At 42.2% G+C, this 14,161-nt stretch overlaps 1 protein-coding gene across 10 annotated transcripts in view; it reads right to left on the reverse strand.

The window, feature by feature from the left end:
* The window catches only part of dlgap2a (discs, large (Drosophila) homolog-associated protein 2a), a 167,091-nt gene that overhangs the window by 105,780 nt on the left and 47,150 nt on the right, over positions 1–14,161 (reverse strand). For 2 of the 10 annotated variants that reach the window (XM_069535790.1, XM_069535789.1), the window contains exon 1: positions 13,281–13,601. The exons of the other annotated variants lie outside the window; for them this stretch is intronic. The gene's annotated coding sequence lies outside the window, so the exon portion shown is untranslated. Of the gene's footprint in view, positions 1–13,280; positions 13,602–14,161 lie in introns of those variants that run through there. 10 annotated transcript variants of the gene reach the window in all.

A 14,161-nucleotide genomic window follows, 5' to 3' on the forward strand; every position in this document is an offset into this window, starting at 1 on the left:
AAAGTCGTTTTTTTATTTTACTTCCTTAGGTCAGGTGAGTATTTTGGGTCTGAACAATTTTAAAGGTCAAGTCAAAGTCACTGAAACATTCTACTGATCATTTTCTTTGACCTGGTTGTTTATTATTTTCCTTCCTTTCTATTGCTGTAATCTGTGTCACAATGATTTCAATGTATTTGTGAACAGACAAGATGGAACATATCTGATGCTATTTTTGGGGGGCGGGGGGTCTGACTGAGAGCTCTAGGACACAGCACGCCCAATTACACCTGCCTGCACCCATTGGGCAGCACTAGCTGTCAATCACACGGTATCCACGCCACATTGCATACAGTTACAGTTCATTGTCTAATTTTTGAACTGAAATATATATTTGTTTTTATTTTTTTCTAAGAATGATGGATATCTACATGTTTCGGATTGAGGGTGAGGAGGGAAAGAGGGGAAGGGAGCAGGGCTGAGGGGATGGTTGAAGGAGAGGAAGGATGGGAGATGTGAAAGGGGTTAACAGGGTGGAAGGTTGGAGCAGGGAGGAGTCTGCTCTTCTTTTCCTTGTTCCATTTGTTTTCTTTGCTCGTCATCATCACCTTCAGAGCGGCATTCTGCTGCGCCAGCTTCATTTTTTCAAAGTCCAATTCTTTAATTATAATAAATAATAATAAACAGGGGTAAAAACTTGTAAACAGGGTTAATGAATGGTTAATAACCAGTGAGCAGTTGTGTGTCCGCCAGGTGTGGAGTGTTTGGCGTAAGGATGTTGTCGGTGTGCGTTCACTTTGGTCTTCTTTTAAAATGGTGCTCCATTGATTTGCTTTGTAATATTTTTTAAAAGATTAATATGACATTAATATTGTTTCAAAAACCTTAATGGAGCTAAACCACCAATTGTCTTTTGTTATTTCACAGTTTCTTTACTCAAAGTTAAAGGTGAGAGTGGTGTTTTATGTTCTTTTTATGGTGATATTTCTGGTAATACACGATGGCTAAGATGAGCCTGACTCTCTGGTAATAACTACTTGCTACTTAGACCTAAGAAACTGATGAACAAAGAAAAAGAACATCCTGGGGATGGGTTCACAACCTCATGGATGCCCAAATTATTCTGACAGGCACAGCACAATGAAATTCAATCTCGTCTCTGTTCTATTCATTAAGAAATTCCTGCCTGAGGCCCAATGAGAGAACTGCCCTTATAGATATTTGAATTCAGAGAGTCTTTGTGGTAATTTTCAAGTATGTAGCTGTTAAACATTTTCATTAATGCCAATACAATGCCTGAGTATCAGTACTAGACTAGATGTGGCAGGCCCTAAATGCTCAAGTTTCCAGCCTGAATGATAGAATCGCAAACTTTCTAAAAGCCCATTAAACACATTTAGAGCCTGCGTCATATGCCTGCTAATGAAAAAAGACCAATGCCCATCTGTACAGTGCATCTGCTTCCTGAAATCACTCAGACAGTTCGGAGAGCTGACACTGTGATCCCCCATTGTCATTCACAGAGCCTGCTTTACTCTCGCATTTGAACAGCAAATTGAGTGCTGTCCTCGTCTCACAACTCTCCATCCAATCCTCCTGAGAGCCAAACTGGCACCACATGACACTTTAAACATTCACATAGCAGCCAACAATCATTGTTACTGTAAAGATGTAGTGGAGTGCATGTTTCCTGAGCAGAGGAAGAAGCAAAGTCACAGCTCCTCTGCAAGCTTTGTAGTCCAAGACTCTCTGTTCTTTGTTTTGGTATGTGAGACCTTCCCTTTGAAACCATTGGCCCTTCCTACATGACTATAATGTGAGATCTCAGAGTCCATATGAAGCGTTCAGGTGAAATTGACCTTACAGAATTTTCTCTGCTGAAGAAACCAGCTTCTTTGGTTCGGCCTCCGACAAAGAAAGAGAAAGACCAGAATAAATATTTCTAAGATGGAGAATCCAGGTTTCTTTGGTGGATGGGGGCCAATTTGGTCCCTATTGCCTCAGGCCCCCACAGTCCCCCCAAACGCTCCTAATCAAGATTAAAGATTAAAGATTCTTTATTGTAAAAAGCACCATAAAGAAAACAGGTATTGCACTCTACAATGAAATATTTACCTCTTTGTGTGGCATACTCCAAACACATATGGAATTCCAGCAAGTTGGGTCCTGATTGCATTTTGCTGGAGATGATTCATATTCAAAGTGTGTTAATCTATAGTCCTGTCTGTAGGTGATAATGGCAGACATGTGCTGCTCGGTGGGTCTCACAGCGGCACCACCTGGCCTAATGACCCTCCCTTCCATTAGTCAGCAGGTATCTGCATCGACCTGTAAGGAGGAGGGTGGAGTGGGTCCAGTTGTGGATGGATTTGTGTTTTTTTTCCCCACACACAGACCTGGAGATAAAGGTGTTAGCTCGCCACCACATCAACTCAAAGGTGTCACATTGCTAGCGAGCCCACATGGGGAAGGTGCAAATGTGAAAAATTATGTTTGTGTATGAAGGCCCCACACTACACTTGTTGACAGGGGGTGTGTTTGTTTAAGCACATTTCTCTCAAGGGGCATTCTCGTGTTTATTCAACATTTTTCACATTCGAATCTGAATGCGCTTGATATGCATTTTGTTCGGAACCACACTCATGCCACAGTCATTTGATAAAAATTTGGCAGCGTGTCACGGACATGTCACATTGATGATTAATCTGCAGCTATTAATAGGAGCTGTGGGGGGAGTGGGTGTAATTGCATTCTGGTGATGATTGACTGTGTAATGCGGTGAGCAATATAAGTAGATGTTCTACTGTAGCTCAGTGCAGGGCATTTGGTCACTTCAAGGATAACATTTACTCTGATCAGTTTTAAACTAAATATCTACAGTAAGAAAAGGTTCACACTTCCAAGTGACAAAAACTTGTATAATTACGACCCCATCTCCTCCTCCCTTTGCATAAAGCACCTGCACACACCTGCCTCTCAGATGCATCAGCCTACAGTTCACCTACTACTCCCCCATCCTTATCTCTATTCCAGTTGGTCCTGACTGAAAAGCTCCAGCAAAGTCTCCGAGTCATTTAGTTTTGAGTGTGACAAAGACATCTGCTGCGATTTACTAACTGTACCCAGCAATTTAGTGCATGTGTGGTGAACTGCAGGGCACAAACAGAAGCCAGCTATCCAGCCTATCCAGTGATTGCTGGTGGCTGGAAAGAAAAATACGATGCAGCAATCACGTTGCAGTTACTCTGCAATCAATTACTCATAATTGAATAATTAGTAATTACAATACACCCAGCTCCTTCAAAGGTGCTGTTGAATAAATCCAATCCCTCCACACACAGTTATCAACCAGGCATCAGTTTGGACTCATCTAATGACCATCTACGGATAGCTCAGTCTCACAGTACGGTAAAGCTCTTGGGTTTACACTGAAAAATGTTTTTCCCAGTCTAACAGGCTGCAGTTGGATCTGGACAGAAATTCTGAAATGATATTCGGATGATGTTTGGTCACGTTGCCTTGTTTACACTGCACGTGCCGGTATCTGGAGAAAATATCAGGCTTGTGTCAGGTTTGGACACAAAAAAAACAGTACCTGCCGAGTCTGGGTCGGGCTTGGCCGATTGCTCTTGGGTGGTTCAGACAGAAAATTGCGGGCTGAGCTGCACTCCAGTTTACACACAGGCACACTTCAACTCACAATAAAACCTGGTAATGCTGGCTTAATACTTCAGAGTCCCATGTTTCCTAGAAACTCTGGACAGTAACTAAATACAATACTCAAATATTGTATTGAGTAAAATTTGTTGGAGTTACTGGGGATGATGCAAAAAGCAGATTAGTTCATTTGCAAACCCCTGCAGCCGTTTTTATTAAAAAACTTGGAAACACTGAAAAACTGTCAGCATCTGGTTCAACCCCTCATGATGCTGCTGTTTCAATGGTTACATAGCTCTTTAAAGGTGACTATGCTAAACAACATCAAGAGAGTACCATAACCTCACAATATGCTGAGCCAATGAAAAACAAGCTTTGGTGAGTTATGTCCTTATAGTGTTTTAAAAGCATAATACCTATGCTGTATATGCAATGTGTATAAGAAACCAGCTGATCGCTAATAATGTCAATAGTGCCAGGCTAATGCAAATGCAGTGCAAGATCTTTGACTCTGGCAAAATACAGCCAATGCACATTTGCCTTTAACGTCACCACATCAGGTCTGATCATGTCTTGCCTGAAACAATGTACCTGCTAATTTCAAAACAGGTCAGTGCATCATCATCAGTGATGTGACCGCAGCGCCCGTACTTCTCATTAGTGAGCAAGAGTCTGGTCAAAACCCTGGTGCTTCAAACAGCCCTTAGATGGTCTGTAATGCGCTGGCTGTGTTATAATGTGGGGTGTGTGAAGGCATGGGGAGAGAGAGACACCAGCAAGACTTGTGAGAGAATACATTAATACCATTGAGGAGATCAGGATGGTTTATTTGTGTAGTTCAGTTTCTGATGGTGCTGCACACTTTCAGTATATGGAGAGAGAAAGAGGGAGAGAGAGAGAGAGAAAGATGTTCGGAGATAATTTGCAGCACAAGAAAAAAAAAAGCCACACTGGATTCTTTCAAGACGACCGGAGCAATGTTAAACTTTGGATGTGCTCATGCTGCAGAAGAAAAAACACTGAGTAAACAAGTGGCAATGAGAGGCTCAGGATCCGGATGAGAAAATGTGTGCGTATACCTCAGTGGACGGGGGTGGATAAGAGAGAGCAAGCACAGAGTAAATTGGGAGGGGTAAAAAAGAAGACAAGTGTTCTAGGGGAGGAGAAATAGCAAAAGTACTCCAGACAGGTCTTTGGCCACAGTACAGATCCAGGGGTCAGTGTGTTCATACTGTATGTACACAGAAGTTTGTGTCCTGGCATAACAGAGGATTTGGCAGAAGCGTCTGAAAAATCAGCACCTGAAAACTCCTGAGTCCCTGCACCAAGAAATACACTGTCTCTCTGTGGTGCTCTGCCAATGATTACTTAGTAATTTAAACTAGTTACAACTGTGATGAATGATCCTGGATCTTTGTCAGATGCTTGAATTTTAGTTTGTGCAAAGACAAACGCTCCCGGTAAACATCCCACACAGAGGACTGTGTTCCCAAAAGACCCAACACCAAATTCTGTTAAAAGCAAATGAAATGATTCAAATCTATTGCCTGTAACCCTTGTAAACATGTCTGTCTGGAATGGGCTGTTTGTTTGGCCTGCGGTGATGCTGGTTGCAGTTTTCTTTCTGAAACTGTAAACGTGACCTGCGGAGCCCTGAGTTCACCGCTGCTGGACAAACAGCTGGTCACCTGTTTATTCAAAGTTCGATGAAGTTCGACTCAATATGCAGAAACCTGAACTGGAGAATCAGTTGCAATAAGTCCCAGCCACTGCTGGTACAGAGCGCTGGTCACCTGTTTATTTAAAGTTTTGAATGTATCGCATGTGCTAATCGCCCTTCACTTCACTGACACTGCAGTACCATTTACTATAGACATGCCTGCGTGAAGCCAATAAGATGAATTTTTTTAGATATGCACGTCACAGATAGATTTGTGGAATCATTCGTTTGTTAAAAGATTATGTTTAATTGTGTTGAATCAATCGATGAAGGAACCAAAACAAAACCTTTCCAGCTGCCACTGCCATCTTACTCACTTGTCTACTGATGCAACTTGACATATGCGAAAACTCGCTCACCAGGTCTCACTTTTTTTCCCCATTCTCTCCACCAGCAACAGCCACTCCATTTTCTCTCTGATTGCGCAGTCTCGCCTTTGACCCACAGGTGCATCCACTGTGTCCACAGCACACATCAGAAGTCCTGACTATTTGTCTCAGGTCTCAGCCTCTCTACCCTCTGTGATGGCAATGTAAAGTGAAGCAGAATTGATGGAACTCCCAGCCTTATATACCAAACCTCTTGTGAAACAAATGGTAAAGGTCCCAATGCTCAATCATAGCTCATGTTGTGTCACTTTACCAGAGAGCTGCGTACGGATGGAGCGATGATTCTGAGGCGCCCGACAGAGGGAGGGTTACATCATGTGGATAGACGACCGTTGAGCAGTAAAATTACTTTCTGTGATATATCTAGAAAGCAAACTAAACACACTGGATAGGTATATGTGTAAAGGGTACAAGCCATGCTGTTTTGCACATCATTGTGGATCGTTATGTACAGTTTACAGTTATATATAGTTTATATATATCATCAGAACAGTGTCATGACTTTTTGATTTCTTAGTGGATCTTTAGTTGGACTCATTGTTACGCTTTTGGACTTGGATTTGACTCAGTTATTTGCAATTTCAGTTTATTACTTCTTTTCTCCTAAAATCGTTTACACCTAATACACCATTAATAATGCATTTACAGTACTAAACATGGACAGTGACATCTGCTGACCAGAATCAACAATGCAACCGAGGAGCATTACAAAGCACTTCACTGTGTCCGAGGAGCTATTACATTATAAAACCCTCTTTGTTTTAGGGTCTGAGCACTGACAGTGCTGTTGATTTTGTTTCGATTATTTTTAAATGTAATTTTTGAAAGGTTTAATAATGTTTTCAACCTTTGTAATTATATAAAGTGAAACTCAATAGAACGTATTCTATAATATGAATAATATAATACCAACTTCAGAATACATGTTAATATGTATATACCTTTATTTACTTTGCAGAAATACCAGAAATCATTCCCTGAGCAATATGCTAATATCCTATTTGCCAATAAATGCTTTAAAGGAAATCAGACTATTAATGTGGTAACTTGAGTTTTGTGAAGGAGCAAATAGCCCAGTGGATTAACCGAAATTGGGTCACTCACAATGATTATGCAAAGTGAGTGGCGGCGATTAGGTGAAAACAAGGTGACAAATTAGACCCGTTTTTCAAAATTATATTGCACTGTATTGCTCATGCCCGGCCCTCTCAGAAAACAAATCAATAGGTTTTACTGGGATCTGAAAATCATTAAGAGTTGTAATCAAACTCTCATGTGTGGTTATAATGAGAGTGAGACTGGATTTGGCATCACTCTGTGCGAAGTGGCCTCAGAGGAAACTTGAAGTAATGCAGGGAGAAGCCCCTGAGAGAAGGTTGAAGAAAAATAAGCTGCACTGTTGCGGCATCCCTCCACCCACACTCCTGCTCACTCACTGTTCGTACTCTATTCGTCTCTGCTGGAGGATGTGTATATGTGTGTGTGTGTGTCTGTGTGTGTGTGTGTGTGTGTGTGTGTGTGTGTGTGTGTGTGTGTGTGTGTGTGTGTGTGTGTGTGTGTACAGTATACGTGCGTGTGCGTTTCCTGTTCGTCGTCTCCATCATTCACTCCTGTCATTCTTTTCCCCGCTCTTTTGTTCATTCTCTTTATCCCTCCCACCTTGTTTTGATATCTCTTTTTCTTTTCTCTCCCACTCGCTCTCAGTCAGAGAAACGTGCATGTGCACCCATCTACACACCCACGCAGGCAGTTGGCACGGCCGAGCCGCCTGACAAGCAGGTTTGGCGTGGGGTTATGCAAAGAAATACAAAAATCGGTATGGCACCACTGCCTAATGGTGTCTCCATGGCAACTAAAGGAGCAAGGTCCTGTGATGTGGTGTCAAACAGGCTGGATTTGAAACCTTATAGCAAAAAAATGAACTGTGTTTAGTGGTGATGGTGCGATGAGATTATTCTTTACACTCTTGCTACATGACAATATCCATCAATGCATAATGTTGTGTCAGGAAATGCAAAAATACCCACCAGTATTGGTAGGACACAATGTTGTGTCCTTCTTTAAGGTACAGAAAGAAATTAAAACATCTTATTGTACAGTTTTATCAAATTATTTTCTATTGTGAATTCTGATTCTTCATTTAAGCAACAAATTATGAGTAAATCAATCAAACCAAAGCATCTATGTGGCTGTAAAGCTGCATCATACCCTGGTTGTCTTGGACATCATTTCATATATGTTCTTTCAGATTCAGCCAAATATCTTCACTGTCTTTGAAAACTTTTGGATTCCCACAAGGACTGAAAATGGAGAACTGTGGGTTTGAAGTTTTGCAGAGTTTGTGAGCCTGACTGCTGATCTTTTAAATCTATTGTAGGTTGTAATATTCAGATATCCTCCCCTGATTAATCAAAATTTAGAGTAAAAGTTTACGCTGGGAAGCTTAGCTTACCATAAAATATTAGAAATAGATGGAAAACACTAGCTTGGCTAACCGGTATGGCTCATTGTTCAACATGTTTAAAGTACAAAAATGATGAATACAACAAAATAAGTAATCTAACTTTCGCATCATGACAGTAAGGATGAATCAATTGTCTCGCCCTAGTCTCTGTAAGTTAAATGTTGAATTTCTCCTACATAACAGGACTGAACGGTTTGTATGTGATAGTTCCACATTGTGTGAAATAAGCTTTGCAAAGTTTCAACACTGCAGAAAGGAAGTGCAATGAAAAACACCTGAACCTTTTACACTACAGCAAAAGGTAGCGGTAGAATGGTAGCGTGCCCGAGCGAACAGCAGTTTACCATCCTGTGACTTGGTGCTTATCAGAGGTGTGAAGGTATTTCAACAAGCTGCTGGTGGAAGTAAAGGGAGAGAGAATCGCAGCTCATTGGAGTCTAACTTTCAGGAAGCAAAGGAGGCTGTTCGGTTTTCTTTGCATGAGACATTTGGCTTTAATTCTTCACCTGTGGCTCAGAGGCTGAGCTCTGGCACCTGCTCAGGCTGCATTGAAACCTACTGACTGCCCAGAGGTGGGAAGAGAGAGAAGAAGAAGAAAGGGGGAAAAAGATGAAGAGAAAAGACGAGGGAGAGGAAGGGAGAGGAAGCCTGAGGAAAAAAGAAGAGAGGACTTCATTCTCTTGTGTTTCTTTTGGGTTCGGTTCAAGATCCTCCGTAGGGAGAGAAGCCTGTTCTGAAGAGGTGACTGTTCACAGCCTCTCCAGCATTCTGCTAGTTTGTGTGTTTTCTAAAAGGAGAGAAGCTGATGGAGTCAGTCGGACACTGATTGGAGGCTAAAGAAATGAACCCAGCAGACAAATGTTGTTCAGCCTCACATAAAACACATATTACAATGCAACAAACACACACATATGCCACCAGCGACTGAAAATCTCTGGCGAGATTACACACATGAAACAACATATACCGACCGGGGATTTCATATAACAAGCCAGGCCACCATCTGTGCGTCCAACAGTTCATGCACTCATCCAGAGCTGTGGCACATAATTCTCATTCCAAAAATAAGAAAATGCCCTTCCATAGCTTTCATCCATGTCAGCTGCTGACACAATGATCCATGACAAATTAAATTCTTTCCGATTAAGCCGTCAGCCCATTTCTATCTCATTCTCCTCCATTTCAGTCAAACACGTTCCTTCACTGCGAAGTTCCTACAGCTGCGTTGCAACAGAGGAGAAATAACAAATTAGTGTCTCTTTACATAAAGAACCAATTTTCAGAGTCACTTCAGCATCGTTCCAGTAGATGCTTCTCGTTGGACTGTGGCAACATGCGTCCTTAATCTTTGCAAATCAACGTGAGTGGGCCGTGAACCATGAAACAGTGAGCGCTGCAAACAGGATTTGTTACCCTGACGACGCAAACAGACCTGTATCCACGTCAATCGCATCTTCAAGAACCAATTAACTATCTGCAAACCTTCACGGGCTCGTAACGTTTATAAGACCCCTCGTTTTCCTTATAGTTCGCTTCAAGACGTGTGACTCTAGGCCTCTTGCACAAATTGAATGAATAGCTTCTTGTCATAGTCATTACAGATTTCTCCACCACACGTATAATTCATATGTGAAGTGATGTAGATTAGTATTGCAAGGTGCTGATGGCAATATTTTGTACGTGATCTAACAGCGACAGCGGCATGACGAGATGGGGAGGGATGTTAACACTCTCCTTCAATGTGGTTTCTATAGTTCTGTGTGATGTGTTCATGGCTGACGGCTGTTTTTGTCGGGTTCATGACTGTCGCTATCAAAAGCTGTCCATTGTCCCAGATATCCAATGTGAGCTGCCAAGAACGCTCAGAACGCTTCTTCCATCTGTGCATTACTTAAAGCTCTGGTCCATGTGTGTGTGTGTGTGCGTGTGTGTGAACATAAATATCAATTTGTCCTTCATTTGCTACTCTTGGGAAACACTTGCTTCATTCAGGAAGTGTGTTGTGCAATGGGCATCAAACAGAAGTGGAATAAATAATAATAGCCAGACATGACACACAGATAACATGCCAATTGACCTAAGGAAAACCCATTATGTAAGCAACCACCAGCCACCACTCAGCAGACCAACAGCTGTATGTGTCTCAGTCCTGGTTCATACTGATTCATTGTCAGTCAGTCAATAGCCTGCCATTGTCAGCCAGGTTAATGTGCACTCCATATATCTACATAAGGTACATTCACTGACGCTTGATGGAGGACTGGGGTTAACTGCTTAGTGTGTTGTTTGTGTGCAGAGCTTGAAATTAACATAAACCACCAACCTGCCAAATGTGAGTCAAATATTATTGTTGTCTAGTGGTGTCATCAAGTTACAAGCCAAGCTGGCAGATGTCGCAGTTAATTCGGATACTACTGCAAAAGCAAAGCTACAGTGATCAGTGCGGTTGCCTGAGCACACCTGCTATTTTCATCACACTTGCAGGAAGCCATGAGCGAAAACAGTTTGTGGAGTATAAATCGAAAGGTGCGGGGATAAAGCTCGGTCTCACCGCTTGTTTGATCTTTTTTGGCAGGTGTGCCAATCGCAGCACAAAATGGCTTTGGAGGAAGAAGTTAAAATGTTGTCATTTTTTGCCATGCATAAACATCCTTCATTTATACATTTCTTCTTGATCATCTATGCAGATAAAGACACTTAATGGTTGAATTTCTACCCATGCACCAGATCATGTCATATGTGTTTAATGAGATAATGTTTAGTTTTCAGATAAGTCAATTACAGAACATGCTTACACATCATTATACCACACCAAATCATAGCTTGGCAAAATATATGATGAATTATGTAAAGTGTTTTCTTTCTCTGTATAGAGGTATCGACTAAATTAAATCTTAAAGATCCAGTGTTTGAGATTTAGTTGAAAGGGAACTATTGGCAGAAATTTAATGTAGAATAATCCTCATGATGTTTTCACCAGTTTGTTTCATCTAAATTGTATGAATTGTAGTTTTCTTTACCCCAGAAAAGGCCCTTTATATTTAAATACTTTATATTTACATCGAGGAACCCTCTCTACCGAGGCCGCCATGTTTTTTACATTAGTCCAGACTGGACAAACTAAACCCCTTTTGAGTTTTTATGACAATTAAAGTCTACCACAGTTTCTTTTTCATGTTTGGAAGGGGAGGGTGAGGTGAGGGGTGTTCAGCTGCCACATGCAATTTCAACAAAATTCTACACATTGTTCCTTTAAATCAATTTTTTTTATATATTATAGCAAAGAAATATGGAAAAATCGATGCTACATATACTATATAAAAATCATACACATCAACATAAGCACTTGTATTATACAGGAATTCACCCAGCTGTGTGTGATACAGCGACCTGTCTCCAAACACTTCAGCAGCACAGATGTTTCTGTCACTGTGACTTGAACCAGGATTCTCATTGGACTGCCTTACATACACTTATTACAGTATAGCACTAATACTACAGTCTACTTTAATGATGTAACAGTTCAGTATAAGGTACATAATTGTACTGTATACATTTAGTGGGAAGCCCCATTGTAAATGAAGGCCCTGTAATTCAAATTAATGAGCTTCACTTGAGAAAGACAGACGAGCCACAAGAAGTGCTGGGGATTGATTATCACTATGTCCATGATATGTCTAATGCTGAAATCGTTTTTCAACTAAGACCTAGAGACCTGATCCGTCAGCATAGTGGCATCAGTTGTTCTATTACAATCACAACGCCACCCACAGGCATCAATTCCCCATCAGATAGGTCCGCCCGCACCTGCAAAAATACCACACGTCTGGCTGGAAGTTACTTTAGATTACGAGCATCTGTTCAAATAGCAGGGACTGATAGATGAAGAGGCTCTCTAACCAAGCCTACGCTGTCTGTGGCTGAGTAACACTTCGGAGAGAGAGAATCTGTCTGCAGTGCAGCAGTGAACATGAACGTCCAGAGCATCTCCTCTAAACTGGCTGCAGTGGTTCCGTGCTTCGTCAAGCTGATTTACAGCAGGGGTGGTGAGAACCCCCGAGCCTGGGTTGTAAATCGTCACCACCCACAGTGGAACGCCAGGCATTACCTCATGAAGAGACGCCACTCTACTGTAGAGGAGTGTTTCCCCAAAAGTGATGTGTGTGTGTGTGTGTGTGTGTGTGTGTGTGTGTGCTGCTGAGGTCTGAACCCACAACCACATTCAAGTAGATGGGAGCCAGTTGATAATAGTGCTTGAGAGGGAAACACACACACACACACACGCAACAGAGGAACATATGTGAACACACATGCACTTTTTTTCTGCTTGAACACACTCTAAAAGCACTTCATTCATAAAACACATAAACGACGCACAAGCCGCCCACGGAACGCTCATCTTTCCATGAGAGAGTTTACATTAGATGCATACAGCTGCCCACACACCCACACGCTCACACACACATGCACGGGTTAGTGTGCGCCCTCGACCGTGCACGCACAGAATTTCCTTGTTATTATCCATGCTGTGCTGCACTCCAAACACACAGCATCTCCAAAGGGTTTCCCCCAACGAAAAGGTAACATTTATAATGCTGCACTTTTTTTTTTATACCCACTCACTGGCCCACCCCAGGACACACACTCTGAGCGACTCCAATACACGTTAATACATCCACTACCACTCCCTGATGCCCAATTACAGATTGGATCGTAGATGACAGTGTGTGGACCCTGCAGATCGTGCACAATACAAGCGGGTAAACACAGCTGATCCTGCCTCAATATTTGAAAATAGATGATATTCAAGTTACTGCAGTGGCAGAATTCATTGGCGAGCTCTTTAGAAAATATTATGGAATCACAGAGTTGTCACATATGTACACATATGCTGTATCCATAAGATACTCTATAAGGTACCACATAATCTCAGCCCAAATATCATCCCCTCATTAAAACATGTTACTCCCACACCCTGAGGGGGGAATAAGCCATTGTCGCTCCTCTGTCACCTTCTACATCAAAATGCAGAATAAGACAAAAAAATCATCAAGCCAGAGGAAAAACTTACCTGGAACAGAGTCTAAACGCAGGAGGCATCTAAGAGCTTGGGCATCTCTGTCATCCGGAGACAGTGGAGCATCACACAGTCATGTGTGCAGGAGATGTTGGATCAAACACTTCCTGAGCTCTTTCCCTTTCTCCCTCGTCTATCCTATGACTTTTCCCTCACATTTATCCAGACCCCTCTGATGGTATTGTGGCAAAGGAACGAGGGGCAGAAAAGGGGGGAGAGCAGCAGGGTGGGAAAACGACAGTGAGATGCTCAGATCTCCTCCACGGAGACGAGTTGTGAGCGCACGGTGAGGACCATCCACTGCAGCAGAGCAGAGCAGTGCACAGTGAGAGAGGGAGAGGAGAGGGGAGAGAGGAGAGGCAGGATAAACAGGCATTTGCTGCTGGATCCAACAGCATGGCTCGAGCGAAAACCTGGGGACTGGAGTCTGGATCCTGGACTCAACACATGGAGAGTGATGGAGAGAAGAAGAGCAAGAGGTAGTGAGAGGCTGCAGTGAGCAAGAGTTTCCCCACTATCTCAGCGCAGTTCCTCACTTGGATGACACATAATACACCATCATTCTCCAGCTTCTTCTGTTTCCTTATCTACTCTATTAAACTCACTTCATATCAAGAGCTTCTTCCAAGTAGGTTCTTTTCTCCCAGTATAATGCTGTCATCACCACTGACAATGGTCGTAGATTTTTTTTCACTGTCTGCCTTTTTCTTTCTCGTGCCGTCTCAGCCAGTGTGTGACACGCTGCAAACAGTTTTAGAACTTAACATATCTACGGTGGCCCTGAAAGCTCAACTCACTACAATTGCAAATAGACGCAAAACATGCAAATGGGTTCACATCATCAATTTGACTACACATGCAGTACTAATACAAAA

Source organism: Paralichthys olivaceus, chromosome 12, assembly GCF_024713975.1.
Source record: "Paralichthys olivaceus isolate ysfri-2021 chromosome 12, ASM2471397v2, whole genome shotgun sequence".
Classification (NCBI taxonomy): Eukaryota; Metazoa; Chordata; class Actinopteri; order Pleuronectiformes; family Paralichthyidae; genus Paralichthys; species Paralichthys olivaceus.